Source organism: Rattus norvegicus, chromosome 17 (assembly GCF_021556685.1).
Source record: "Rattus norvegicus strain SHRSP/BbbUtx chromosome 17, alternate assembly SHRSP_T2T, whole genome shotgun sequence".
In the NCBI taxonomy this organism is placed as follows: Eukaryota; Metazoa; Chordata; class Mammalia; order Rodentia; family Muridae; genus Rattus; species Rattus norvegicus.
In genome coordinates, this window is record NC_141550.1 from 29678763 (window position 1) to 29704825 (window position 26063).

The window sequence follows — 26063 nt, forward strand, 5'->3', positions numbered from 1 at the left end:
TGGCAGTGAGTGGGTGGATAAAAGCAGGGGGAGGGGATAGGGAGTTTGTGGAGGGGAAACTGAGAAGGGAGATAATATCTGAAAAGTAAATAAATAAAATTTATTTATTTTTAAAGAAGAAAGAAAATGACTAGCATGTGAGAGGCAAGGACAGAAAATAGAGGACATTCAGAAAGTGAGAGCTTGAACCAAGGCACAACAGTAGGGTGTCAGGGTGTGTGTGGAAGAGCGATGGTTGTTACTAGGGCAGATGTTAAGATAGGGGTGGAGGAAAATAGATCTGTGAGTGAGGTAGCTCTTCTGTGGCTTAATAATGTCTGGATAGGTCCTAATATAGAGACTGCATTCGGAAGGTTGATGGAGGACTTCAAAGCTTTCTGTGTTCCTCAGAAAGGTTCATGGGCTCCAATATCTGCATTCTAGAAGCTGGCACAAGGGAGTTTTGGGAAATTCATATTAAATTTAGGGAGTTATGGGAGAGCCCAGGGTTCTAGCATGGAAGTTGATTCTCCTACATCATCAATTAAGAATTGAGACTTTGCTTTTCTTTTTTCTTGTTTTTCCAGAGCCGGGGACTGAACCCAGGGCCTTGTGCTTGTTAGGCAAGCGCTCTACCACTGAGCTAAATCCCCAACCCCAGGACTTTTCAACTCTTACAATTGATAAACAGTGGAGTTGGAAAACAAATCAAAATTACCATAAAAACTCCAGTCATCTTCTTATATACCATGACCCAAAGTCTGATAAAAAAAATTAAATCAGGAAAACAATCCCATTCACAAGACTCCAAAGGAAAACAAAAGTCATATAATAAGCCTAACCAAGAGAATAAAATATCTCTAAAACGAGAACTTTAAAACATCAAAGAAGGAAATTGAGAAGGATACAAAAGATGGAAAGACCTTCTATGCTCATAAGCCAGGAGAAGTAATACTGCATAAATAACTGTACTACTAAAAGGAATCTATGGATTCAGTGCAATCCCCATCAAAATTCCAACACCATCCTTCACAGAAACAGAAGATTATCTTAAACCTCATGTAGAAGTACACAAACCCCAGAGAGCCAAAATAATCCTGAGCAAAAAGAATAATGCTAAAGACAACACCATACCAGATTTCAAGTTAGACTTCAGAGTCACAGTCATTAAAACAACATGTCACTGGTACCAAGACACATAGTAGATGGTTGCACCACAAAGGAGGCCCCAGGTACAAGCCCATAAAGCTACAACAGCCTGATTTTTAATGATGCCTAAAATAAACATTGTACAAAACAAATAATCTTTAGAAAATGGTGCCAAAGAACTGGATGCATCTACAAGCAGATGAGGAAACTATATATTTATCAGGAAGCCATCACAAAAGAAATGATTCCAAATGGATCAAAATCTTGATGTTTCTAGAGAAAAGGTAAGGGAAACACTTCAAGATACAAGATAGGCAAAGACTTTGGGAATAGGACAGAAAGCCAAAACCTGACGATAGGACTCATGAAAATAACCTGCTTCTGTATAGCAAAAGGAACAGTCAAGTGAAGGGACAATTTGAAAAACAGGAGAGAATCTTTGTCAGATGCATACGACAGAGGATTAATATCCAGAATATACAGTCTTAAAAGAATAAACAAGTAAACAATCAACCCAGCTTTAAAAATCAGCTGTAGATCTGAACAGAATTCTTAAACACGCACATGCACACACACACACACACACACACACACACACACACACACACACACACACATAAAACCTATAAACAATTTAAACAGTGTTCAACACTCTTAGCCACTGGGGAAATATGAAATAGAACTACTTTGGGGTGTCCTCTTGCTCCAGTAAGAATGGTTATCATCAAGAATACAAATAACACTTAATGGTGCTGACGAGGTTCAGCGTGCTCCCTGTGGGAGTGTGAACCGATGTAGCCACTATCAAAATCAATGTGGAGGTTTCTCAAGAAATGAAAAATACAACTTCCACAGGCCCTGGGCATCCCACAACTGGACATATTCTCAAAAGAATGTATCCTACCATAAAGATATTTGCACACCAATGCTTATTTATGCTTTATTTATAACAGCAAGGAAATGGAATCAGCTGATGAATGGATAAAGAAAATGTGATACTACTCTAGTTTGTTTTCTGTTACACCATATCCAAAAGCAATGTGTGTGTGTGTGTGTGTGTGTGTGTGTGTGTGTGTGTGTGTGTGTGTGTGTGTTTTGGAAGGGTGTCATTTGGCTTACAGGTTACAGTCTATTGCCACTAAGTGAAGGATAGGAGTTCAGTCAAGACTCTGGAGGCAGGAACTAGAGCAGAGATCATGAAGAAATACTACTGACCTGTTGCTCTTTGTGACTTCCTCAGTCTGCTTTATTTTATGACCTAGGACCACCTGCCCAGGGATGGGATATCCCACAGGGACTATGCATTCCACATCCATCATTAATCAAGAAAATGTCCTCACAGACATGCTCTCTGGTTAGTCTGATAGAGACAATTCCACAAATGATGTTTCCTCTTCCCAGGTGATTCTAGTTTGTGTCAAGTTGACAAAAGCTAATCCACATAATTGACCTGTTGTCAACTTGACATAAAAATATCTAATCAACCACACTTTCTCTTTCTTGTTAGCCATTGAGATCTCATGTTAATATCACAATAGCATAATGTCACTGTTTAAAGCCCCACCATTTTTACATTTTTCAACAGTACAAAAGTCTAAAGATTGCTTTAAAAATTCAACATCTCTTTAAAAAGATTGTCCACAATGGGCTCCTGCAAAATAAAAAAAAATAAGGTACATACTTCTTATTCTGGGAGAGAAAACTCAGCACACACAAGCAAAGCAAAGCGAAACTTAACTCCAATACCATAATAGCCGAGTATCTGATGTTTGGGACTCTCTCATCTTCTGGATTCCGAAGGGCATGAATAGCCCCACCACTCCAGATTTTTCTTCCATGATACATACAACTTGTCTGGTAGGCTAAGGCCAGCTCCACTCTACACCTGTCATTATCCTTGGCAATCATCCCATGGTCCTAGTAACTCAGCATGCTGGGATCTTCACTGCAACTTAGGCTTCACCAATGGACTCCTACCCTCTCTCCAGAAATTCTGACCCTGCTACATGGTGTCAACCCTCAGTTTCTCTCCATGAACCCCCTTCAGTCCTGACACCTCATCGGCAATTGATGTTAGACCATCAGCAGTGGCCTCTTCCAGTCTGTGTTCCGGGAGACTTCAATACCGCCTGTGGCTGTTCCACATGACCCCTTCGTGATTTCAAAACCAGTACCATTTGAGAGATTCTTACACATTACCAAGGTCAGCTGCCAACTAGAGAGGCAGCCTTGGCCCCGTGAGAACCCTGTTATCTAACAATATGGACCAGCCAATCAAGGTAAGCCTATGGGTACAATAGTGGTAAGTTTATTACATGGGTCAACAATGACTTACTGGTTAAATTTGATGAATGCTCCATAGGATTTGAGTGTAAAATCAGTAAAAGGCCCATGACTGGGGTCATAGTCTCCAATGGGAAAACTACACCTTCTATTTTGCTAAATGGATGTGATGTGTCTGTCAAACTGCCTTCCAAATGTTTATACCCATTGAATAATGCTGTTTTCAGCTTTGGCCAGATTAACCTGTCTTGGTGATGGTCAGTAGTAACTGTAGATATTCCTAAGTGGTCAGAGTATAAGAATAAATGACTGTTGGATGTCCAGTCATACATGAGACACCTATATCACCCCTCCAAGGCTTGGGCATTGAAAGAAGAAGAAGAAAGAATACAAAATGTCATAGGTCTTCTCGTACTGTGTGCCTAGTTGACTTGGGGCAGTGTTCACTTAAAACTCTGGGCTCTCAAATTCACCATCCTGTCCTCAGGCCCCACTGGTTCCCATACGTCCATCACCTCTGACCTGAAATCCTTTTGCAGTCTCCCCCATGGCATGGCATCACCAGTGTTGACATTCGCAGACTCCTTCCCCATCTGCTGTTCCTTATGTTGTCAGCCAAGATCAGGTTTGTCTATAAATCAAACAAACCCACAGTAGCAGTGGCTTAACCATGTAAATTTCTGGGAATAGACACTTTAACTTGCTGTACTGAATCCTCAGTCAGGCAGAGCCTTAGCCTTCGACCAGACTCTATTTCTTCATCACTCAGTAACACGCTCACCCTGACAGCCCAAGAAATCTGTTAGAACTCCATATCTTTGCATCAGAACTACAAGATGCAGGATGGCTCACAAAATAAAGAAAAGGTAGGTGATGGCAAAGGACACATGTCAAAAGGTCATTAGAATAATTTTCAGAAAGCAGTTATATGACACTTATTTATTAAATCTCTTGGCTAAAACTCCACATCATAGCCTCAGGGAGTACCAGATTAAAAAAGCTTTATTTCAAACAACCCTGAGTTTTTCTATTAGAGAAGAAAGTCTGAATGTCTAAGAATAGGCCACACTTTTGGAGATTTGTCTAGCTCATTGGCGTGGTAATACTGCAGATGTATGCATGTGTCCAAATTCGTCACTTATACATTAAATGTGTATAATTTTTGTATATGGCTATACCTTGGTGTAGCTAAAACAAAATGAAAACTGGGCAAGCTGAGAGTCATATATCACAGGTACAGGCTACACCAAAGAGCTCTTGACAGCCTAATCTAGTGATTGATACCTGTGGGCAGACAACTTCCACGCTTCTCTCACTTTCTCAGTTTTGTCTTAAGGTCAACTGCTGTATTCCTTTTTCCTCTTTGTAATTCCACTTGGTTGTTCATATCGAAGCCAACAATTTTAAAACATAAATTATTAAATCATTTTCTCCCTCTCCCTTCACTTTGTCCATGCACTTGTCTACAGCAGTCCCTGACTATTTCACTCAGCAAACTCTACTGACTTCCTATTGTGCACAGACGGTGTTCCAAGTACATGGGATAGACCATGCAAGAAAACAGACCTACATGCACCAATCTTCGCACACACAGTACTTACAGTCTAGCTTGCCACAGCTCTGCCTGTGAGTTATCTTCATACACCCTCATCCTCCGCGAAGTGGGTCAGGTATTATGTCTGGAAAGGGCCTATCATTTGTGGATTCAAGCCTTTTTAGAATATTCTTTAATTGTTTCGTTGTTGTTGTTGTTGTTGTTTAGCAGTGGTTCTTGACCAGGGTGATTTTGCTTAGTAGATGTTTGACTATGGCTATAGGCATTTATTAGTCACTGCTGGATGAGTTCTGCTGTGCTTTGGGTAAGATGTAAGCTTAGCTCTCAAAAATTTATGTCGAGAAGCTTGGTCCTTAGTGTGGTGAAGTTGAGCCTTTAAAATCTAGTGTGAGGGTTGGGGATTTAGCTCAGTGGTAGAGCGCTTGCCTAGCAAGCACAAGGCCCTGGGTTCGGTCCCCAGCTCTGAAAAAAAGAAAAAAGAAAAAAAAATCTAGTGTGAACCATCCAAAGAGTACATATGGACAGACCAATAGCTCCAGGTGCGCATATGTAGCAGAGGATGACCTTGTTGGGCACCAGTCGGGGGAGAAGCCCTTGGTCCTGCCAAGGCTCAACCCCCCAGTGTAAGGGAATATCAGGGTGGAGAGGCAGGAAGGGGTGGGTGGATGGGTAGGAGAACACTATCATAGAAGAACGGAGAGGTGATGGGGGGGGGTTATGGACAGGAAACTGGGAAAGGGGATAACATTTGTAAATAAAAATTATCTAATAAAAAATATAAAAAGAATCTAGTGTAAAGCAATGAGTGGGCCACTGGAAGCACTGCCCACCCGGAAAAGTCATGCTAGTCTTACAGATAACCAGTTGGTTCTCACACGGCTGGACTGTTAGAATGCATGACCTTCTTGTGCATTTGGCCTTCTGTCTGAAGCCAGTTCCATTTCTGTTTCCCTACTACAGTGTTGTGATGAAACAAGGAGGTTTTCACCAGGACACTGGAACTGTGCTTTTAAACTTCTAGAACTGTAGGTCACATAAATCTCCTTTTATATAAAATATTCAGCCTCGGGTACCTTAATACACAGAGAAAAAATGGACAATGTCCTATCGGCATGTCCTGGGTAGAAATGTAGAAAGTTGCCAAGCCTCACAGAATTGGCAGTTGTATAATAAAGGTTACCTGGCCTCAAACATCAGTAGGGCCGAGATTAGGGAGCTCTGTGTCAGAACCAAATCATACCAAATCGGTGCCAGCTCAAATGCCATTGTCATAAAACATTCACGATTTCTTCTTTCATTCTCTTAGCTCAAAGCTACTGTGGTAGTTGGAATGAATGAGAGTGACCCCTATAGGCTCAATATGCTTAAATGCTCCATCTCCTGTTAGTGTGACTGTTTCAGAAGGAATAGGAGGTATAGCCTTGGTGGAGTGGATGTGGTGTTGGTGGAAGAGGTTTAAAAAGTTGGGTGGTAGATTTAGAGGTTTAAAAAGTCCATGCCAGGCCCAGTCCAAATCTTTGCATCCACTTTGTGGATCAGATAGAAGCTTTCAGCTACTACTCTAGGGTCATGCCTGCCTGCTGCCATGCTCCCCATGTCATGATCATGGACTCACCCTCTGAAACTGTAAACAAGTTCCCAATTAAATGTTTCCTTCTATAAATGGCCTTGGACTGGAGCAATGGCTCAGTCATTAAAGGGTGAGCTCACAACAAAAATATATAAGCTGCCTTGGTCATGCTATTTCTTTACAGCAATAGAACAGCAACTAAGACATTTCTACCTGCTCATCTACTGGATTCCATAGTCCCCTGTGTGTATCTCACTGATGACACTGTCCATAAAAATCTACAAAACCGATGTGTGCCTGATTCGTCCAAGCTCCCCAGTGCTAGCACCAATCTTAGCTCACAGCCAAAGCTATTGTAGTGTTTGCTATATGTAGGAGCAAGGACAATCCACTGACTATCTCTTCTCTCTCAGACCACAGTCCCCGAGATCTGAGCAGCCTGATGGTTGCTTCAGAGGAGAAGCTGTGAGGACATTGAGGACACCATAGCTGGCAGAGACTCAGCTGGCACTAAGCCACAAGAAAGAATCCATCTCAACCAGTCAGAAAAGGAAAAGTCTGACAGAAAACAAGGCTAAACACAGCAGACACTACCACTGTGTTCCGCACAGGCTGCTTGCAAAACTAGTAGCAAGTAGGAAAGACCTTTGCTTGCATAGGAACTTAACCAGATTTGTAGTGAGTTAAGGTAACTAGCCCTCTTAACTTCCCTGTCCAACCCCATACATACCCCAGCCAAACTAGGAGCCAACTGACTTGTGCCAAGGGCTGGCTCTGCACTTGCTGTTCCTGGACCACCTCAAGATAGAAGACTGAGCTGACACTTCGCTGCAGCACGGTGTATCAGCAACTCACCCCTTCACTGAACTTTTTTGGGGCCAAGTCTTGGAGTTGGAAACTGGCATGTCCTGGGGGAGTCCTAGGAAACTGCTGAGTCTGCAGAAATCCACCTCCTCTGACTCCAAATTCGCCAGTTTCAGCCTTCTCCTCTCAGGCTGATCAAGGAGTTCTGCTATGCACCAGTTCTGTCTTGCCTGGCAGCAGAAATGGCAATGGTGCCTGTGGGGGTCCCAGCTCTGAGCCCCTGGAAGCAGATGCAGGAAGACTTGGCAGCCCTTTGCAGAAGGAGTGAAGTGCGAAGGCAAATGACTCAAAACTGCAGTCAGAGCCCAGAGCCACAGAACTTCGGGTGAGCCCTTTACTGCTAGGTCTAGTCCTTCCCTGATGATCCGACACTCATCCCGCTTAGCACAGAGTGGACCTTGGACCAGCGAGACGGGGTTAGTTCTCTGAGTGCATTCCTCCCGTGTATATTCCTTCAGCCTCCAAGGCGTGTTGCATGTTGGATGTTGAGAGAGCCTGGAAAGTGTAGTGTTTCCCTCTCTGCAGGATCCTGAAGGTTCAATCAGGCAGCAAAGAGAGGGTGGGCTTTCCTGAGAGGGCATGCTGGTGCAGGGCCTGGACCACATGACCTTTTCCTTCTTTAAGGTTAAGCCACAGCATGACCCTCCAGCTTTAAGTCCTGAATCAGCCGGTCCAACAGAAACACCACCCCAGTCACAAATACAGGCCAAGTGTAGAAGGTGAAATATCCTAATACATTAGAAAAAAATTAATGCAGTAAATTTAAATAAGGTATCTTAAGGAATGAAATATGTTTAAAACATTATCGATTCAACATGTATGCCATACAAAGACTAAAAATGAGATGACTTGCATAATTTTTTGTGTTAGAAAATCTTTGTGTATTTTTCTTTTTTAAGTAAATAAATATTATTTATTATGTGGAGAGATATCCATTTCATGCACAATATATAGTCTTATTAATTGAAAAATGATATTGATTTCATATAAATGATTTTTATATAATAACATTGCTACATTATATTTATCATTATTTATATGCATATCACATTTATCAATTTTTTTAGTTTGTCTGTTTATTCATTAATTAATCTATTTATTTCTACACTCCAGATTTTATTCCCCTTCTGGCCCACATTCCCCTGACAGTTCCACATCCCATACCTCCTTCCTGCGCCCCCCCCAACCATATCTCCACAAGGATGTCTCCACTCCACTCATCCCACCAGACCTCTAAACTTCCTGGGGCTTCCAGTCCCTTGAGGGTTAGGTGCATCTTCTCTGACTGAACCCAGACCTGGCAGTCCTCTGCTGTATATTTGTTGGAGGCTTCATCTCAGATAGTGTAGGCTGCCTGGTTGGTGATCTGGTGTCTGAGAAGTCTCGGGAGTCCAGGGTAATTGAGACGCTGGTCTTCCTACAGGGTTTCCCTCTTCCTCAGCTTCCTCCAGCTTTTCTCTACTGGGGGGAGTGGGGGGTCAGCAGCTTCTGTTCATTGGTTGGGTGCACAAACCTGCATCTGACTCTTTCAGCTGCTCGTTGGGTCTTTTGGAGAGCAGTCATGGTAGGTCCCTTTTTGTGAAGGCCCCATAGCCTCAGTAATGGTGTCAGGTCTTGGGGCCTCCCCTTGAGCTGGATCCCACTTTGGGCTTGTTGCTGGACTTTCTTTTCCTTGGGCTCTTCATTTCCATCCCTGCATTTCTTTCAGACAGGAAGAATTATGGGTCAGAGCTTTGACTGTATAGCAACCCCATCCCTCATTTGATGCCCTGTCTTTCTGCTGAAAGTAGGTTCAATAATTTCCCTCTCCCCACTGTGGGGCATTTCATCTAGGGTGCCCTCCTTTGAGTCCTGAGAGTCTCTCATTTCCCAGGTCTCTGGTACATTCTGAAGGGTCTTCCCAACCTCCTTCCTCCTGAGGTCACCTGTTTCCATTCTTTCTACTGGCCCTCGGGGCTTCAGTCCTTTTCCCCCATCCAATACCAGATCATGTTCCCCTCTTCCCCACAACCCCATCCCCTTTCCCTCCCCCTTGTGGTTGTTTTCTTCTTCCTTCTAAGTGGGACTGAGGTGTCCTCACTTGGGCCCTTTAGCTTGTTGACCTTTTTAAGTTCTGTGGACCATATCTTTGGTATTCTGTCCTGGTTTGTTTGTTTGTTTGTTTGTTTGTTTGTTTGTTTGTTTGTTTTGGGCTAATATCCACTTAATAGTGAGAATATACCGTGCATGTCCTTTTGGATCAGAGTTACCTCACTCAGGATAATATTTACTAGTACTTATAGAGTATTTTCATTTGAGCTGGTCCATTCCAAGTGCTCAAGGTCTTATTTCAAATGCTTGTCTAGACTGCACATTTATTATAGAATGGCTCGGCATCATGACAAAGCACCAGCTGGTACAGTAGTCACCAGTGTATCTTGTATTCTGTTGGCTAGAAGAGTCCCTGAAACATGTCGATATGGGGAAGTGCTATTTACTAGAAATGCTCTTGGGGAAACTATATCACATTGTGTTGAGAAAAATCTTTTGAAAACTCTGCCCTGCCAGAGCTGAAGGCAGAAGCTAGCAAGGGAGCGGGGATGACCATGGAGAAGGCTAGGGTGGAGGTTAATGGCTAAACTTGAAAGTCTCAGAGTCCACTGGTTCTTAAAAGGAATCTTTAACATCTTTCTAGAACCAAGACAGAGGATGACAGTGACTCAACTATGAAAGAATCAGGATAGCTTTATTGTTTCAAGAGAACATTAGGGCAATTGAGAACCATCCACGTGAAAACCTGGTCAGAAGGAAAATTCCTGTTATGGCAAATTTTGAATATCTCTAAGTGAGTGTACAGTGACTTCCCCCGCTTCACTTTATGTGAAATAAAGCTGTGAACTACCTCTGATCTCCAACTTCCCTCCTGTTTGTCTCAACCCAGAGGTGAAGAACCTGGGGTGGTTATACAGCCAAAAACAAAAAGCAAAACAAACAAATAAACAAAACACCAAAACTGAAACAGCACATCCTTTTGTTGGCATCCAGTCACATCAGGCAGGTGGCACAGCTTCTTAGACGCTCTTTTTCTTTCAACATTCCACGTTTAAGGAGGAGAAAGGAAGCTGAGAATAAATTGAAAATAGGAAGGGTAAGCTATTCAGGAAAAAAAAACAAACCCTAGAAATGATTACAGCTGGAGTAATATCGAATACTTCCTCACACTGAGCTCAGAAATGTCTACTGAGAGGGTAAGCACTTCAATTAAAAATAAAATCACATGGGGGGCTGGAGAGATGGCTCTGCTCTTCCAGAAGTCCTGGGTTCCTTTCCCAGAATCCCCATGGTTCATGTCATCTGTACCTACAGTTCCAGGCAATCCGATGCCTTCTTCTGGCCTCCATGAACTCCAGGTGTGCACCTGGCACAGTTATATAAATGCAGGCAAAACACTCATACACATAACACAAAAGTTAATAGATTTTAGGGGGGGAAAGAAAGGCAAATATAGTAGGAACTTTCCCTTCAGTATGATGGATTGGATACCTGATTCTTTAGCTCATGGGAATGACCCTAATTTGAATTGAAATACTATTCTGCAAATTAATTGTGTAGAAATGAAGAATATGCCAACCTTCACAGCAAAATGAGCTTTCATGAAACTTTGGGAGTGCCAATCGATGATCACCCATGCCTGAAGAGCTCTGTTTCACCTGGAGACATGAGCTTCTCTGTGATCATTTGTGGGAGGAACAGAAAGAAGAAAATAAAACCAAGGCCATACTCAAGGTGGGTGAGATGGCTGAGCTCGATCGCCTTGATCTGATCTGAAATCAAAGAAGAAACTCACCTCTGGGCAGCTCTAGCAGGCATTTACAGGAAGGACTAATGGAGGACAAAGCCCCTCCCGAGAGTGGAAGACCCCTTCCATAGGGTGGCCAAGAAGTAGAGAAGGAAGGGAAGTCAGTGTTGCCTGTCTTCCTTTTCTTAGTGAACATGGCTGCTCTCCTTGCCACCACTGCTGATGCTGCCACTGCCATCCTCCACCAGTGTGGGCAGGCAACATCTTTGGCTTTCCACAGTGAGCTAAAGACCAGCACTATCCAGGAACCGTCTGGTCTTACAGCACCACACTGGGAGTGCTGAGGCAACCTAGAATAAGCAGCCACTTGGATCTCAGCTGCTCCAGTATGCAGATCGTCACTTTTGGACTATCCAGTGCCTAGTATGTGACCCAACCTCATAAGTTTCCTCTTACACATATACCTTCTATTACTTCAGTTCCTTTTTCTTTTCCTTTTTCTTTTCTCTTTTTTTTTTCAGAGCTGGGGACCGAACCCAGGACCTTGGGCTTGCTAGGCAAGCACTCTACCACTGAGCTAAATCCCCAACCCCTACTTCAGTTCCTTTAAGGAGCCCTGCCTAATGTGGTGAAGAATAACAACGAGATTTCTGCGAACAGATAGGACTCCAAACATCTTTACCTACAGTGAAATTGCACTGAGACCAGTTGGACAGGACAAGGAAAAGACTTGTCTCAACCTGAGGGTTGGTAGAAAAGAAGCTAAAACAATTATTTGCAAATTCATATACGAGTTGGACTTCATACCGACTAGGGTTCTATGTATGTGTCTATGTAGATGGAAAACCATCTAAAGCAGTGGTTCTCAACCTTCCTAATGCTGCAGCCCGTTAATACAGTTCCTCATGCTATGGTGACCACCCCAACCATAAAACTGTTTCATTTCAGAAATAGCAGAACACAAGATAGTTAGGCACATTCTAACTCTTAATTTATTCTTATTACTTGGGGGTTTTATTTATTTATCTTATTACTTTGATTGTTTAAACAGGGTCTTGCGTCACAGTCTGCCTCTCGATCCCCAGTGCTGGAACTGCGGGCATGCATACCACTGCCAGTTCTTTTGGCCCCTTTAACAATAGACTTATTGTCTGTATAAAACATCCTAATTACAGAGATCAGGGGAGAAAACAGGGTACAGTTATTTTTGTTATATGTGGATTTATGTATGTGTTGTTTTGTTTTGTTTTTAGTGAGGAACACAAGTGTGCTTTTCTTCTCTCTGGCCTGCTGGGATGAGAACAGCTCTTTGTTATGTACTAATGATCCATGATGTTCTGCTCAAGTTCAGAGAATCAAGCAACTATGGTCTGAGCCCTCTGAAACTATGAGCTGAAATAAATTTATTACATGCATGCAGAGTTAGCCAATTCTGGAAAATGGTGTCAGAGAACTGACTTGTTGTAAATGAGCCTAAGTCATTTGGTCCCTTTGAGACTTTGGCCTTTGTCTGTGGGGTAAAACAATGATATGCTGAAGAAATATAGTCTATCAGCTGGATTGAAGTAATTAAAACTAATTAAATTCTAAGATTCTTATTTTGTTAGAAAAGAACTAATATAATCATTCAAGTATTCATAAGTCCAACGAAATAGAATAAAGAATATAAATACTACCCAGAAAACCTGGACTGTTACAGGTAAACCTATACCCAATATTCTATTCATGTGGAGCACTGAAGTGTTTCCTCTAAGATTAGGACCAAGACAAGAATGTCCACTCTCCCCACTTCTTTAACTTAGTACTGAAGGAGTCTGACAATGGAAAGAAGAAAATTACATTCAAATTGGAAAAAAGTATATGCTAAATTGCTGTTTCAGGGTGAAGTTATAGAGCATGTAGAAAAACTCCATAAACAAATATTAAAATGTGTATCAAATTCAACAAATTTTCTACATACAAAGTAAATACACAAAAATCAACTATACTTCTTTACTCCCAAGAAAACTATCCAAAATGAGAAGTAATCCCATGTGCAATAACATCAGAAAGAGGAATAGAAAACTCAAGTTTTAAGCTTATTTGGAATCAGATTGAATAGGCAAACCCCCACCAAAAAAAAAAAATCTTGAGAAAAAAAAAGTGTTTGCAGGCTTCTGGGTAGCCAGTCTGCTCTCACTGGAAGATGTAGTTACAAACCATACCAATTGCTGTTCCCCACCATCAGTTCTAGCCTGTAGAAGGCATCTGCTGGCACAACTTTCATAGACTCACTGAAAATGGCCTTGAAAGATGCTGTGTTTCCTTCCTATGGATTATAGTCTTCTGGTAGGCGGCGGTTCAGCATGCCACCCTTCTTCAAACTGTTGCCCCTTACTCGGGCATCTGCCAAGGAGGGAGGTATTTCAACCTTTCTTCAATGAGATGTTGCGTTTCCTAAGCCAGGAGACAACCTAGCAGCATTTGTCTCATTTCTAGCATGCTCTGCCTGGACCCAGTTCATCCTAAGACAGACACTACCCTGGGTGGTGTTTCTCTTTTTATTGATTATGCTCAGAACTCACCTGACAGCTGAGCTGCCTTAGCCAACCCAGATGTTCCTGGGTGGCCTCTGTTGCAACTTAACCCTAGGTCTAAGTTTGGCAGGAGAAGGTAGAAGTGGATCCTGACATGGGCAACTATTACCTTTCTGACTTGCTCTATTTAAGTGTGAAAGGAAGGCAAGAGGCACCAAGAGTTGGACAATGCCATCAATTCCTGGACTCCATATTCAGACTCTTCTGCACAGTATGGCAAAGCCTGAAGGCCACTTTGTAGCCCTAACTTCTAACTTTTTAGAATTATCTTCATTTTTGTCTTGCAATGCATGAGTGTATTCTCTCTCTCTCTCTCTCTCTCTCTCTCTCTCTCTCTCTCTCTCTCTCTCTCTCTCTCTCTCCCTCTCTCTCCCCAACCCCCATCTCTCTGTATCAAATTCATAGCCTCCACATACTAGGCTAATACTGTGCCACTGACCTATACTCCCAGTCCTATATGTAACAACAATAACTGCTCATAACAATCAGCGTGGTTAGGCAAATGGGCCATAAGATCATGATGTTCATCTTCAAAGGTAACTCCAGAGCAAAAGACACCCTTTAGAAAAATCTCTGTGTTTGAAAGAAACAGAGATCTTTCATCCCAGCCTCTCATTCAGACTGGGAGCAGGTGACCTGTTATGTCTGCTTGACTCAGACATTGGCCAGGAGGTTTCTCCAATGAAATGAAACTGAGATGGGTCCTAATGAGGACAACAGTTTAAGGCAAAGCCGTCAGGCAAGGCAGCACACATTATTTGTAACAAATAGGGAGACACCCAAATCTAGACAAGAAACAGCAAGCTAGAAACAAATTAAATCTAAGCCAGATTAGCATAGAAGCAGTAAGGCAGGAAGCTGATCAGAACAAGGGAAAATCCAGCAAGTCAAAGCTGGTTCTTCAGAAAGAAGGAAAAAGCTGTTAAGGCCTCAGCAAGAGTCACCTAGGGAGAGCCAGGAAGCTGAGAAAGAGGATCCTGAGTTGCTGGTGCCATCAGTCAATACACATTGAAAGAATATTATGAACATTTTGTATCAATGTATTTGTCAGCTTAGACAATTTCCTTGAAATGCACAATATCAAGAATCATCTCACAAAAGTGTCTCAATACTCCTGTATCTATCAGAGTAATTGAATGCACAAAGAAAATTCTTTCACCAAAAATTCTTTCAAATGCTTATAGAAGGATTATACTCATTACAAACACACACTTAGAAAATAGAGAGTAAGGCTTTCTGGGTATTTTATGAGTCTTGATACTCTAGCTTGTCAAGGGTAGTATAATAAAGTACAATTATAGGCCAATTTTTTTTACCAGACTAAGATACAATAATAACAACTCAAATTCAGCAAGTGTGGTGTTATGGCTTGAACATGAGATATTCTCCACAGGTTTGTGTTTTAAGCACTTAATCCCCAGTATGGAGTGATGTTTTGAAGGTTATACCCAACCCGGATTCCCCTGAAGTCTCTACTTCTTGGTCTACTCTGATGGGAGGACCCTTCTGCAGAATCCCCAGGCCTTTCCTTGGGTAGCATTCTTGGCCTTGCTATTGGAAGTCTTTATTTTCACTTTGCCTTGACAGACATTTACCAGAACCAGAAAAGGAAAGCTTGGACTATTCTTGTTTGTGTCTGAGGACAGTGGGAGCAGAACAGATCACTACTCCTTTATTTGTTAATAGTGGTGATGCAGTTGATTCAACACAAAGCCCTGGTCTGGGTACATCAGCTAATGTCTGGATGTTTTCTTTTATTTTTTTTAACTTGTATGTTTTGTTTTAATTTTTATTGGATATTTTCTTTACTTACATTTCAAATGTTATCCCCTTTCCTGATTTCCCCTCTGGAATCCCCCTCCCCCTTCCCTGTCCGACTGCCTCTATGAGAGTGTTCTCCTACCCTCCCATGTTCTCCCTCCCATCTCCCTTCCCTAGCATGCCCCTGTACAGGGACTTTGAGCCTTCACAGGGCCAAGGGGCTCTCCTCTCATTGACGCCGATAAGACCATCCTCTGCTACATATGTGGCTGGAACAATGACTCCCTCCATGTATACTCTTTGGTTGGTGGTTTAGTCTCTGGAAGCTCTTGGGGGTCTGGTTGGTTGATATTGTCGTTCTTCCTATAGGTTGTAAACCCTTCAGCTCCTTCAGTCCTTTCTCTAACTCCTCAATTGGGAGCCCCATTTTCAGTGCAAAGGTTGGTTGAGAGCATCTGATTTTGCATTTCTCGGGCTCTGAAAGAGCCTCTCAGGAGACAGGTACATCAGGATCCTGTCACCATGCACTTCTTGGCATCCACAATATTGTCTGGGTTTGGTGACACTATATGGGATAAATCCCCAAGTGGGGCCATCTCTGGATGACCTTCCCTCAGTCTCTGCTCCACACTTTGTCTCTATTTCCTCCTGTGAATATTTTGTTCCCCTTTCTAAGAAGGACTGAAGCATCCGCACTTCAGTCATCCTTCTTGAGCTTCATGTGGTCTGTGGATTGTATATTGGGTATTCCAAGCTTTTGGGCTAATATCCACTTATCAGTGAGTGCATACCATATGGGTTCTTTGGTGAACCAATTGGGTTACCTCACTCAGGATGATATTTTTTAGTTCCATCCATTTGCCTAAGAATTTCATAAAGTCATTGATTTTAATAACTGAATAGTAGTCCATTGTATAAATGTACCACATTTTCTGTATCCATTCCTCTGTTAAAGAACATCTGGGTTCTTTCCAGTTTCTGGCTATTATAAATAAGGCTGCTATGAACATAGTGGACAAGGTGTCCTTGTTATATTTTGGAGTATCTTTTGGGTATATGCCCAGAAGCTGGGTCCTGAGGTAGTACTATGTCCAATTTTCTGAGAAACTGCCAGACTGATTTCCAGAGTGGTTGTACCAGCTTGCAATCCCACCAACAAAGGAGTGTTCCTTTCTCCACATCCTCACCAGCATCTGTTGTCACCTGAGTTTTTTATCTTAACCAATCTGACTGGTGTGAGGTAGAATCTCAGGGTTGTTTTGATTTGCATTTCCCTGATGACTAAGGATGTTGAACATTTCTTTAGGTGCTTCTCAGCCATTCGATATTCCTCAGTTGAGAATTCTTTGTTTAGCTCTGAACCCCAATTTTAATAGGGTTGTTTGATTCTCTAGAGTCTAACTTTTTGAGTTCTTTGCTTATATTGGGTATTAGGCCACTAGGATATAGGATTGGTAAAGATCTTTTCCCAATCTGTTGGTCGCCGTTTTGTCCTATTGACAATGTCCTTTGCCTTACAGAAGCTTTGCAATTTTATGAGGTCCCATTTGTCGATTCAAGATCTTAGAGCATGTGTCACTGGTATCTGTTCAGGAAATTTTCCCCTGTGCCTATGTGCTTGAGGTCCTTGCCCACTTTCTCTTCAATTAGTTTCAGTGTATAGGGTTTTACATGGAGGTCCTTGATTCACTTGGACTGAGCTTTGTACAAGGTAATAATAATGGATCGATTTGCATTCTTCTACATGCTGACCACCAGTTGAACCAGCATCATTTGTTGAAAATGCTGTCTTTTTTTCCACTGGATAGTTTTAGTTCCTTCGTCAAAGATCAAGTGACCATAAGTGTGTGGGTTCATTTCTGGGTCTTCAATTCTATTCCGTTGATCTACCTGCCTGTCTCTGTACCAATACCATACAGTTTTTACCACTATTGCTTTGTAATACAACTTGAAGTTGGGGATCGTGATTTCCCACAGCAGTTCCTTTATTGTTGAGAATAGTTTTCACTATCCTGGGGTTTTTGTTATTCCAAATGGATTTGCAAATTGCTCTTTCCAACTCTGAAAAATTGAGTTGGAATTTTGATGGGGATTGCCTTGAATCTGTAGATCGCTTTTGGGAAAAATTGAGTTGGAATTTTGATGGGGATTGCCTTGAATCTATAGATTGCTTTTGGCAAAATGGCCATTTTTACTATATTAATCCTGCCAATCCATGAATATGGGAGATATTTCCATATCCTGAGATCCTTGAAGGAACATTATTCAATTTGTTCTATGAAGCCACAATTACAATTATACCTAGACCACACAAAGACCCAACATGTGTATGTGTCCTTTCTGTCTTTTTGGTTGTTATTGGAGACCAGCCATAGTCCATGGTGATCTGATAAGATGCATGGGATTATTTCAGTCTTCTAATGTTTTCGAGGCCTGTTTTGTGAACAATTATATGGTTAATTTTGGAAAAGGTACCATGAAGTGCTGAGAGGAAGGTATATTTTGGTTTCTCCATTTATGTTAATTGACAGTTTTGTTGGATATGCTAGCCTGGGCTGACATTTGTGTTCTCTTAGTGTATGTATGGCATCTGCCCATAGTCTCTGGTAAGAAGTCTGGTGTAATTCTTATAGGTCTAATTTTATATGTTACTTGACCTTTTTCTCTACTGCTTTTAATATTTTTTGTTTTGTACATTTCGTGTTTTGACTATTATGTGATGAGATGAATTTCTTTTCTGGTCAAGTCTATTTGGAGTTCTGTAGGCTTCTTTCATGGGCATCTCTTTCTTTAGATTAAGGAAGTTTTCTTCTATAATTTTGTTGAAGATATTTACTGGCCCTTTAAGTTGGGAATCTTCACTCTCTTCTATACCTATTATCCCTAGGTTTGACCTTCTCATTGTGTCCTAAATTTCCTGGATGTTTTGGGTTAGGAACTTTTTGCATTTTGCATTTTCTTTCACAGTTGTATCAACGTCTTTTATGGTATCTTCTGCCCATGAGATTCTCTCTTCTATCTCTTGTATTTTGTTGGTGATGCTTGCATCTATGATTCCTGATCTCTTTCCTAGGTTTTCTATCTCCAGGGTTGCCTCCTTTTGTGATTTCTTTATTGTTTCTATTCCCATTTTTAGATTCTCAATGGTTTTGTTCAATTCTTTTACCTGTTTGGTTGTGTTCTTCTGTATTTCTTTTAGGGAGTTATTTACGTCCTTTTAAAAGTCTTCAATCATCATCATGAGATATGATATTAACTCCAAATCTTGCTTTTCTGATGTGATTGGATATCCAGGACTTGCTATAGTGGTAAAACTGGGCTCTGATGACACCAAGTACCCTTGGTTTCTATTGCTTATGTTCTTGCACTTGCCTCTTGCCATCTGGTTATCTCTAGTGCCTGCCCTAGCTGCCTCAGAGTGGAGCCTGTCCTTCTTGTGATTCTGGTTGTATCAGAACTCCTCAGTGTCCAGGTGTCTCTGGGATCCTGTGATTCTGTGATCCTGGGACCCTGGGATCCTGAGTGTGTCAGAGCTCCTAGGAATCAAGCTGCAGAATTCCTCATGTGACCACGTTCCTCAGGTCCTGTTGTGTCAGAACTCCTGGGAGTCAAGCTTTCGCTGGGTATTGCAGAAGTTGTGGGGAGGCCAGAGCCCTGAGTTCTCTCCAGGCACAGATACAAGCTGGAAGAAACCTGTGCCTCTGGGTTTCCTCTGGGTATTGTGGAAGTGGGTGGGGGACCAGTGTCCAAGGCCTGCTCAGGCACAAGTTCAGACCGGACCAATGGGAACTTAGTTTTGAAGACAATTGGCCCACCAACCTGTTCTAAACAACAGTTAGTTGATTATCAAAAGGTTAGAAAGGACTTACCAGATCATTGGTTCTAAGACTTAATGGGAATATTCAGAGCCAAGCAGAGATGAGAAACTGACTCCATTTACTAATTTGCTAAGAGCTTTTAACATTAGAAGAATTCAATCTCCTGACTAGGATATGGTAAGGTGCTTGATGCCAATAATTAAATCAGAATTCCTTGGATGTATAGTCTATCACCTCTCTATACTTTAAGTGCAATTGCTACCAACCACAGTCTTGATTACATACCAAAGTGTGGGTTAGATATTAACTGCTTGCTGAAGCTATGTTTCCTCTTTCTTGATACAGTCAATGGTTAGCAGGAAACTGAGGAAATTAAGGAGGAGAAGGAAGGTGGAAAGTAATGTGCACATTATTATTAAATGTAGGAAGTTCTTAAAAAGAGACCAAACATGAGAAAATAAGAAAACGAATATAAAAATATGTGTATAAATAAAGGTGACGTGAGTTGTCTCAGTGGCAGAGTCTGTGAGCTCTGCCTCTTGGTCAAAGCCTTCTTTTACCTACTCCACACATCCTGATTTGGGTTCTGAATCCCATTGAGGCAGTTTCCATCAGATGTAAAAGTGACTGCTACATCTGACTTATTCCAGGCTTATTCTATAAATGTTTATAGGAACATTGGTAAGAATTTGTCCATGATGCGTCTTTACCCATCATGGCACAGAGACAGGTCAAGAGCCTGGTGATAGGAGCAGAGGCTTCAGGCTGGAATCAGAGTTGGGTATAGCCTTCAAAGGCCTGTTCCTGATTTGTGGGCATCATTCATCTTGTTAAAAGAATGAAAGTCAAATATATAATCATATCATTAGATTTTAAATGATATTTGATAGTGCTATGACCACTCATAATTTTAAAAGAAAAAAGAAAGCTTCGCAGGAGGTAGGGAAACGACTCAGTTGGTAAAGTGCCCATGGCATAAGCATGTGGCTATGAGTTTGAACCCCAGTTCCCATGGAAAAGGCTGGGCACTGAGACACATGCTTGTAACCCTGCTGCTAGAGAAGTAGAGACAGGCAGATCCTTGGAGTTCATTGACTAGCAAAGCAAGACTGATTGGTAAGCCCCAGGTCACAGGAATAAATCTAGCCTCAAAAAAAAAAAAAAAAGACAAAACAAACACACAAAAAACACCCCAAGGTGGATGGCTTCTAAGGAAATACACCAAGATTAATATCAGCACATACCCACATAAACACACACACACACACACACACACACACACACACACACACCACGAAGAACCCTCAGTGAGCTAGAACTAGAAACGTACTTCCTCAGAGTGATTTTTTAAAATAGCAGCTAGCAAAGTATTTCACATTCAATATTTCAAGTTTTCCATGTAGTTAAGAATCAGACATTATTATTGTCCCTTCTTGCAACTTATTGTCTGAGTCACTGACACAAAATGATAACAATAAAGGATGATTATGGAATTTGTATCAGAAAAGGAAAACCTGGAGCTGGTGAGATGGCTCAGTGGTTAAGAGCATCGGTTGCTCTTTCAAAGATCTTGAGTTCAATTCCCAGCAACCACATGATGGCTCACAACCACCTATAAGGGTTTCTGATGACCTCTGCTGGCCTGTGTATGTATATGCAGCAGAACATTCACATCAAATAAATAATTTTTTAAAAGGTAAAACCTTTCTTCAAAATAACAGCTCATGGCATAAACTAGTCCTCTAATCTGTAAACTATTTCTTTTAATGACCAAATGCAGTATGGTGATGAGACACATGGTTAATGTCCAAATTCAGTTAAGAGGTTGTTCCACACTTTAGAGGTTGACTTCTGAGCTGCATCTGAGACTCTGTTGGTCAAGGGCTTACTTGTTTTCCATCCCCAGCATAGCACAAAATCAGGTGTGACATTCAAAGTGGGGACTCCTATTTGAGACAGAAGATGAGTTGCTTGTCTTTCTGGATCTTTCTGGATCTGGATCTTTCTGGGCCTGGGTGACCTCACTCACTTTTTTTCCAATTCCCATCCATTTACCTGCAAATTTCATGATTTCCTTTTTCTTTGCAGCTGAGTAGTATCCCACTGTGTATATGTACTGCCCTTTCATTATCCATTTGCCAGTCGATGGATGTGTTGGTTAAGTCTGAATTGAGCTGCAGCGTACATGGATCTTCAGTGAACAGGTATCTCCCGCAGTATGAGATAACGTCCTTTGGGTGTGTGCCCAAGCTAGGTCATGTGGTAGTTCTACTTCTAGTTCTTTAAGGAATCCGTAGACTGATTTCCACAGTTTCTGCACCAGTCTATGCTCCCACCCACTGCAAGAATTCCCCTCTTCCAACTTCCACACCAGAATTTGTTGTCATTTGGATTCCTCATTTTGAAAATCCTGACTGAAGTGAAATGGAATCTGAAAGTAACAAGTAGCTTTAATCTACATTTCCTTACTAACTAAGGCTATTTTTAAAAATATTTTTATCGGATTTTTTGTTTATTTACATTTCAAATGTTATCCCCTTCCACTTAAGGATATTGACTGCTTTTTTTTTTTTACATGTTTACAGCCATTTGTAGTTCCTGTTTTAAGCACTTTTGTTCGGTTCCATGGCCCGTTTTTAGTCGAGTTGTTTATTTTCTTGCTGCTTGGTTGTTTAAGTCCTTGTGCATTCTAGACACTAATCCTCCACCTCATATATAGCTGGCCAAGATTTCCCCTCCCTCTTTGCTCACTTCCCCATGTCTTCTGCTGTACAGAGGCTTTCGAATTTCATGAGATCCCATTTACTAATTGTTGGTCTCTTTTTCTCCATAGAAAGTCCATACCTGTGAGTAACCTATGGGTAACCAATCACTGTCTCATTGGGTAAGAGCCTACTCCACAAGACAGATGTCATACCTGATACTGTAAGCTTGGTCAAAATCCCGCAACAGGGGAGATCATAGGCCCTAGCATGGGAAGTCTACAGTTTCTTGTCAGGTGTTTGCTGAAACCCAATACATGTCTTGTGTCTTCTCCACTGGAGAGTGGCTTTAACGAAACTTGACCTGACCAACAATCCCATAGTGACCTTGACCAGTGCAAATGCTAGGATCTTTAGGTAACAAATGTCTCCTGACATTTCTAAGAAATCTAAGGAAACAACTGTATTTTCCAAAATCACATATGAGGTGAGGACTCAAGTTGTTTGGCTTGGATATCAAAGGAAAGTTCCACTGTCTATAGACTTGAGAATATTCAGGTTATAATTCCTCTATCAATAAATAACATCTTTCGGGGCTGGGGATTTAGCTCAGTGGTAGAGCGCTTACCTAGGAAGCGCAAGGCCCTGGGTTCGGTCCCCAGCTCCGAAAAAAAGAACCAAAGAAAAAAAAAGAACCAAAAAATAATAATAATAATAAATAACATCTTTCAGAACCTATAATAATCTTTCAGAAGCTAACTTGCAAGGCATTTTTATTTTTTTATTATACCATTTCAAATACAATTTGTTACTATTTTGGTCTCTGAATCTACCTTAGAAAGGCAATGTATTTTCCCTTAATAATATGTTTAAAGGCTTCTCAACAGAAACAACCTACACTTAAATTAGTGCTATGTAATAATTTTTCACAGGTATTAAATAATCCATCTTCTTAATAATAAAGTAAACATTTAACTTGTTTGAGGTGTTATATTTAAAAACTTAACTTATGTCTAACTTTCTGGACATGTTAATTGGGGGAGTTTGCTCAGGCCCTGGAGTAGTGTAGTCCTATGACTTACAATCCTCTTCTCTTTGGAGCTGTAATGCTGGGTCAAGACACAGAGGTCTCAATAAGAATACAGCAACCGGGGCTGGGGATTTAGCTCAGTGGTAGAGCGCTTACCTAGGAAGCGCAAGGTCCTGGGTTCGGTCCCCAGCTCCGAAAAAAAGAACAAAAAAAAAAAAAAAAGAATACAGCAACCATCTGTCTCCCTGTGCAACTGTGGACCTGGAATTTCCATGGAAGGAGTAGAGGTCAGCTGTAGTGCAGAGGGACAACTCAATGGCTTTGTTTTTCCAAGGAATAACTGTGCGTCTGTGTGTGTGTGTGTGTATGTGTGTGTGTGTGTGTGTGTGTGTGTGTGTATTCCCTAGTCTGGAACTCATTGACCAATTGTCTCCCAACAACAACAACAACAACAATAAAAATTACCCTTCCTCCTTCACTACAAAAAGCACTTGCAAAGCTATGTCAGATGCAGCCTGCAGTAACTAAGGCAAGAGGCTCTCTGTGTGACCAGGGCATGGAGGTCATTTGAAATTCCTTGGGGGGATACCTAGTGCCAGTAAAATGCTAGAGAGTGAAAGACATGAGTGTTTACAAATCTAGAATGAATATATCTTAACAATTCATTTTATTCACTAATGAACCAGTAGCAGAATTGTAAAGTTAATGCAAAAGAAATTGGAGACACTGAGTGTATCTAGATTCCAAAAGAAATAATCTAGAATAAGAGTCTTGAAATAGAAAATTGGTTCCCACACAGCAAGGCAATAAAACCATACCTTTGTTAGCTTGTAAATTTGTATTTATGATAACTTTGTGCGTGTGTGTGTATGTGCGCGCATGCACGCACGCACATGAACATCATGTATATGAATGCAAGCCTACATGTTCTCTGAAAGTCATAGAACAACTTTCAGGAGTCAGTTAGCTCCTTACATCAAGAGTTCTAGGATTGAACTCAGATTATCAAAATTGCAGGGCAGGGTCTTTTAAGGGGCTGAGCCATCTGGCTAGTCCTTGTTATCTTTTTGAATGAAGAGAAATTATAGCAACATTACTAAGTAAAGAAGTCAGTGCACCTGATATATTACATGGTAGACAATTCCATGCATGGTTTTTATATCTTTGTGCCTCTATTAACAATAAACTTAAATTTTAAAAGTCATTTCCACCAATAAATCTATAAATTAGCATCTCATTTCACAGAATCTATACCATGTAGGATCCTGTATCAAGCAATGGATCACTCTAGACAACACTCAAATGTGACAACCAAAGAAATGGTCTTCCTTAAACATAGTAGGTTTGGATTTTTTTTCCTTCGCATCAGGAATACACAAAGAAATAAATCAAATATTTTTTAAGCATGTGAAATTAAATATGTAGCATTTTTAGTTTATAAAATAGCAATCACTTCCCTGTGATGTTGTATTTATTGGTATATTTACTGATTTATTTTTACAACAAGGGGCTCCAAGCCTGTCTTGCTCACTGAGGAAGACATGCAGAAGTGATCTGATCTCAGCTCCATTGCAGTTGCTGCTATCTTCAGAGAGGTCCGGCCTCCTAAGAAGGGACAGAAAGTCCAGAACATTCCAGCCATTTCTTGGGTGGTCAGTCAAATGTAAGGAAGATGCTTATGATACAAAGTGTGAGGAACAAACGACCAGGAAAATGGGCCAGGCTGATCCTGTGAACAACAAACCAAAGTACTCCCCATGTACCGTGAAAGGGGGTTAATTAGAAGCAAAACAGACACTGATGCAGCCCTCCTGAGCCTGCTGTGCTGTGATTAATCAGACACTAGTGTAGACTCCAGAGTTGGGGGAAACTCGGTACCCTGATAGAAGTTCCATGGGGGAACACATTCTCTGATCAGACTGAATGCCAAAATGCAGAATGCACAAGGAAACCATGTGCAAGACCACAGGGCAGAAGGCAGCTCGGAGAGTTGAATGCATACACGTTATATAGCACTGAGTAGCCAATCCCATTCTCTAGTGAAAGGGCCGCCCCTACCATCTTGAAAGAATTTTTGGAGAGAAGCAAAGATGACCACAGAAACTGATTAATGCAAAGGTAGTATCCAGTGACAACTTACTGTCCAGGCAGGTTTGTAATCTTAAAACTCAAGCCACCTACAAGTGTTGCGACATAGCCCTGCGTGGACTGAAGAGAACTGAAGATTCTCAATCCCACTGAAAATGGCTATCTCTAAGACCTGCTTGTTGTTCTGTAGAAATAAGGATTAGCTTGTGACAAATCTTTGGGTTGGTTTTAAAAGAAAATAAAAAAACCTCAAATTCTGTGTGTCCTCATTTAGTTCTGTGGGCTTTTTAAATTTTTGACTGAAGTGTTTTAGAAGGCTGGTACAAAGGGGGAAAGATCTATCCACAACCCAATAGTTAATGACCTCTGTATGCATGGTTCCCTATTGACCCAACATCGTTAAAGCTCTATAAAAATCCTTAACCATCTGGTCCCCATCCCCAGACAATACTCCCAAATCATCTCTTGCTCTCTTGTTTCTCTGTATGGAAGACTTTCTGCCAAATGTTTAATTCAGTCTCCTAAGATTTGCCTTTCAAATCATATCTTGGCTTGGTCCACTGCAGCTTTGCATGAATGATGGTCCACCTGTGTTTCACCTTGGAATCTACAAAATACACACTCCAGTTTGGGTCTGGAATCCCTTTTACAGCTTGCATGAAAAGGAGAGAAAGAGGGGGGAGAAGGAGAGGGAGAGGGAGAGAGGGAGTGCACATGTGCGCGTGTGCACCCATGGTTAGTAATAAGGACTGAATTAAACTGAGAAAAGGGGATTTGTCCCAACACACAAGCTGAGATATGAATAGCATAGAACACAGAGACTTTAATAAATCAAGACAGTTTTTTAGTCACAGTGCTTCGTAATTGCCAGCACTGGTTCTCATCCTAGGCTACACATAGCAATTCTTTA

At 41.3% G+C, this 26063-nt stretch overlaps 2 long non-coding RNA genes across 3 annotated transcripts in view; one reads left to right on the forward strand and one right to left on the reverse strand.

Annotated features, from left to right (window-relative positions):
• The first annotated feature begins 7150 nt into the window (after positions 1–7150).
• LOC148000096 (uncharacterized) lies at positions 7151–25425 on the forward strand. 2 transcript variants are annotated; one of them, XR_015641577.1, is made up of 5 exons: positions 7151–7725; positions 21422–21537; positions 22167–22217; positions 24311–24403; positions 24573–25383. It is a non-coding gene; the product is annotated as an uncharacterized LOC148000096 (long non-coding RNA). The 2 variants fall into 2 exon arrangements; XR_015641576.1 differs by lacking the exon at positions 24311–24403 and having other exon boundaries at positions 7346–7725; positions 24573–25425.
• LOC148000097 (uncharacterized) overlaps positions 10103–26063 on the reverse strand; it is a 110607-nt gene continuing 94646 nt past the window's right edge. Inside the window, exon 4 of the long non-coding RNA XR_015641578.1 lies at positions 10103–10501. This is a non-coding gene — a long non-coding RNA (uncharacterized LOC148000097). The remainder of the gene's footprint in view (positions 10502–26063) is intronic.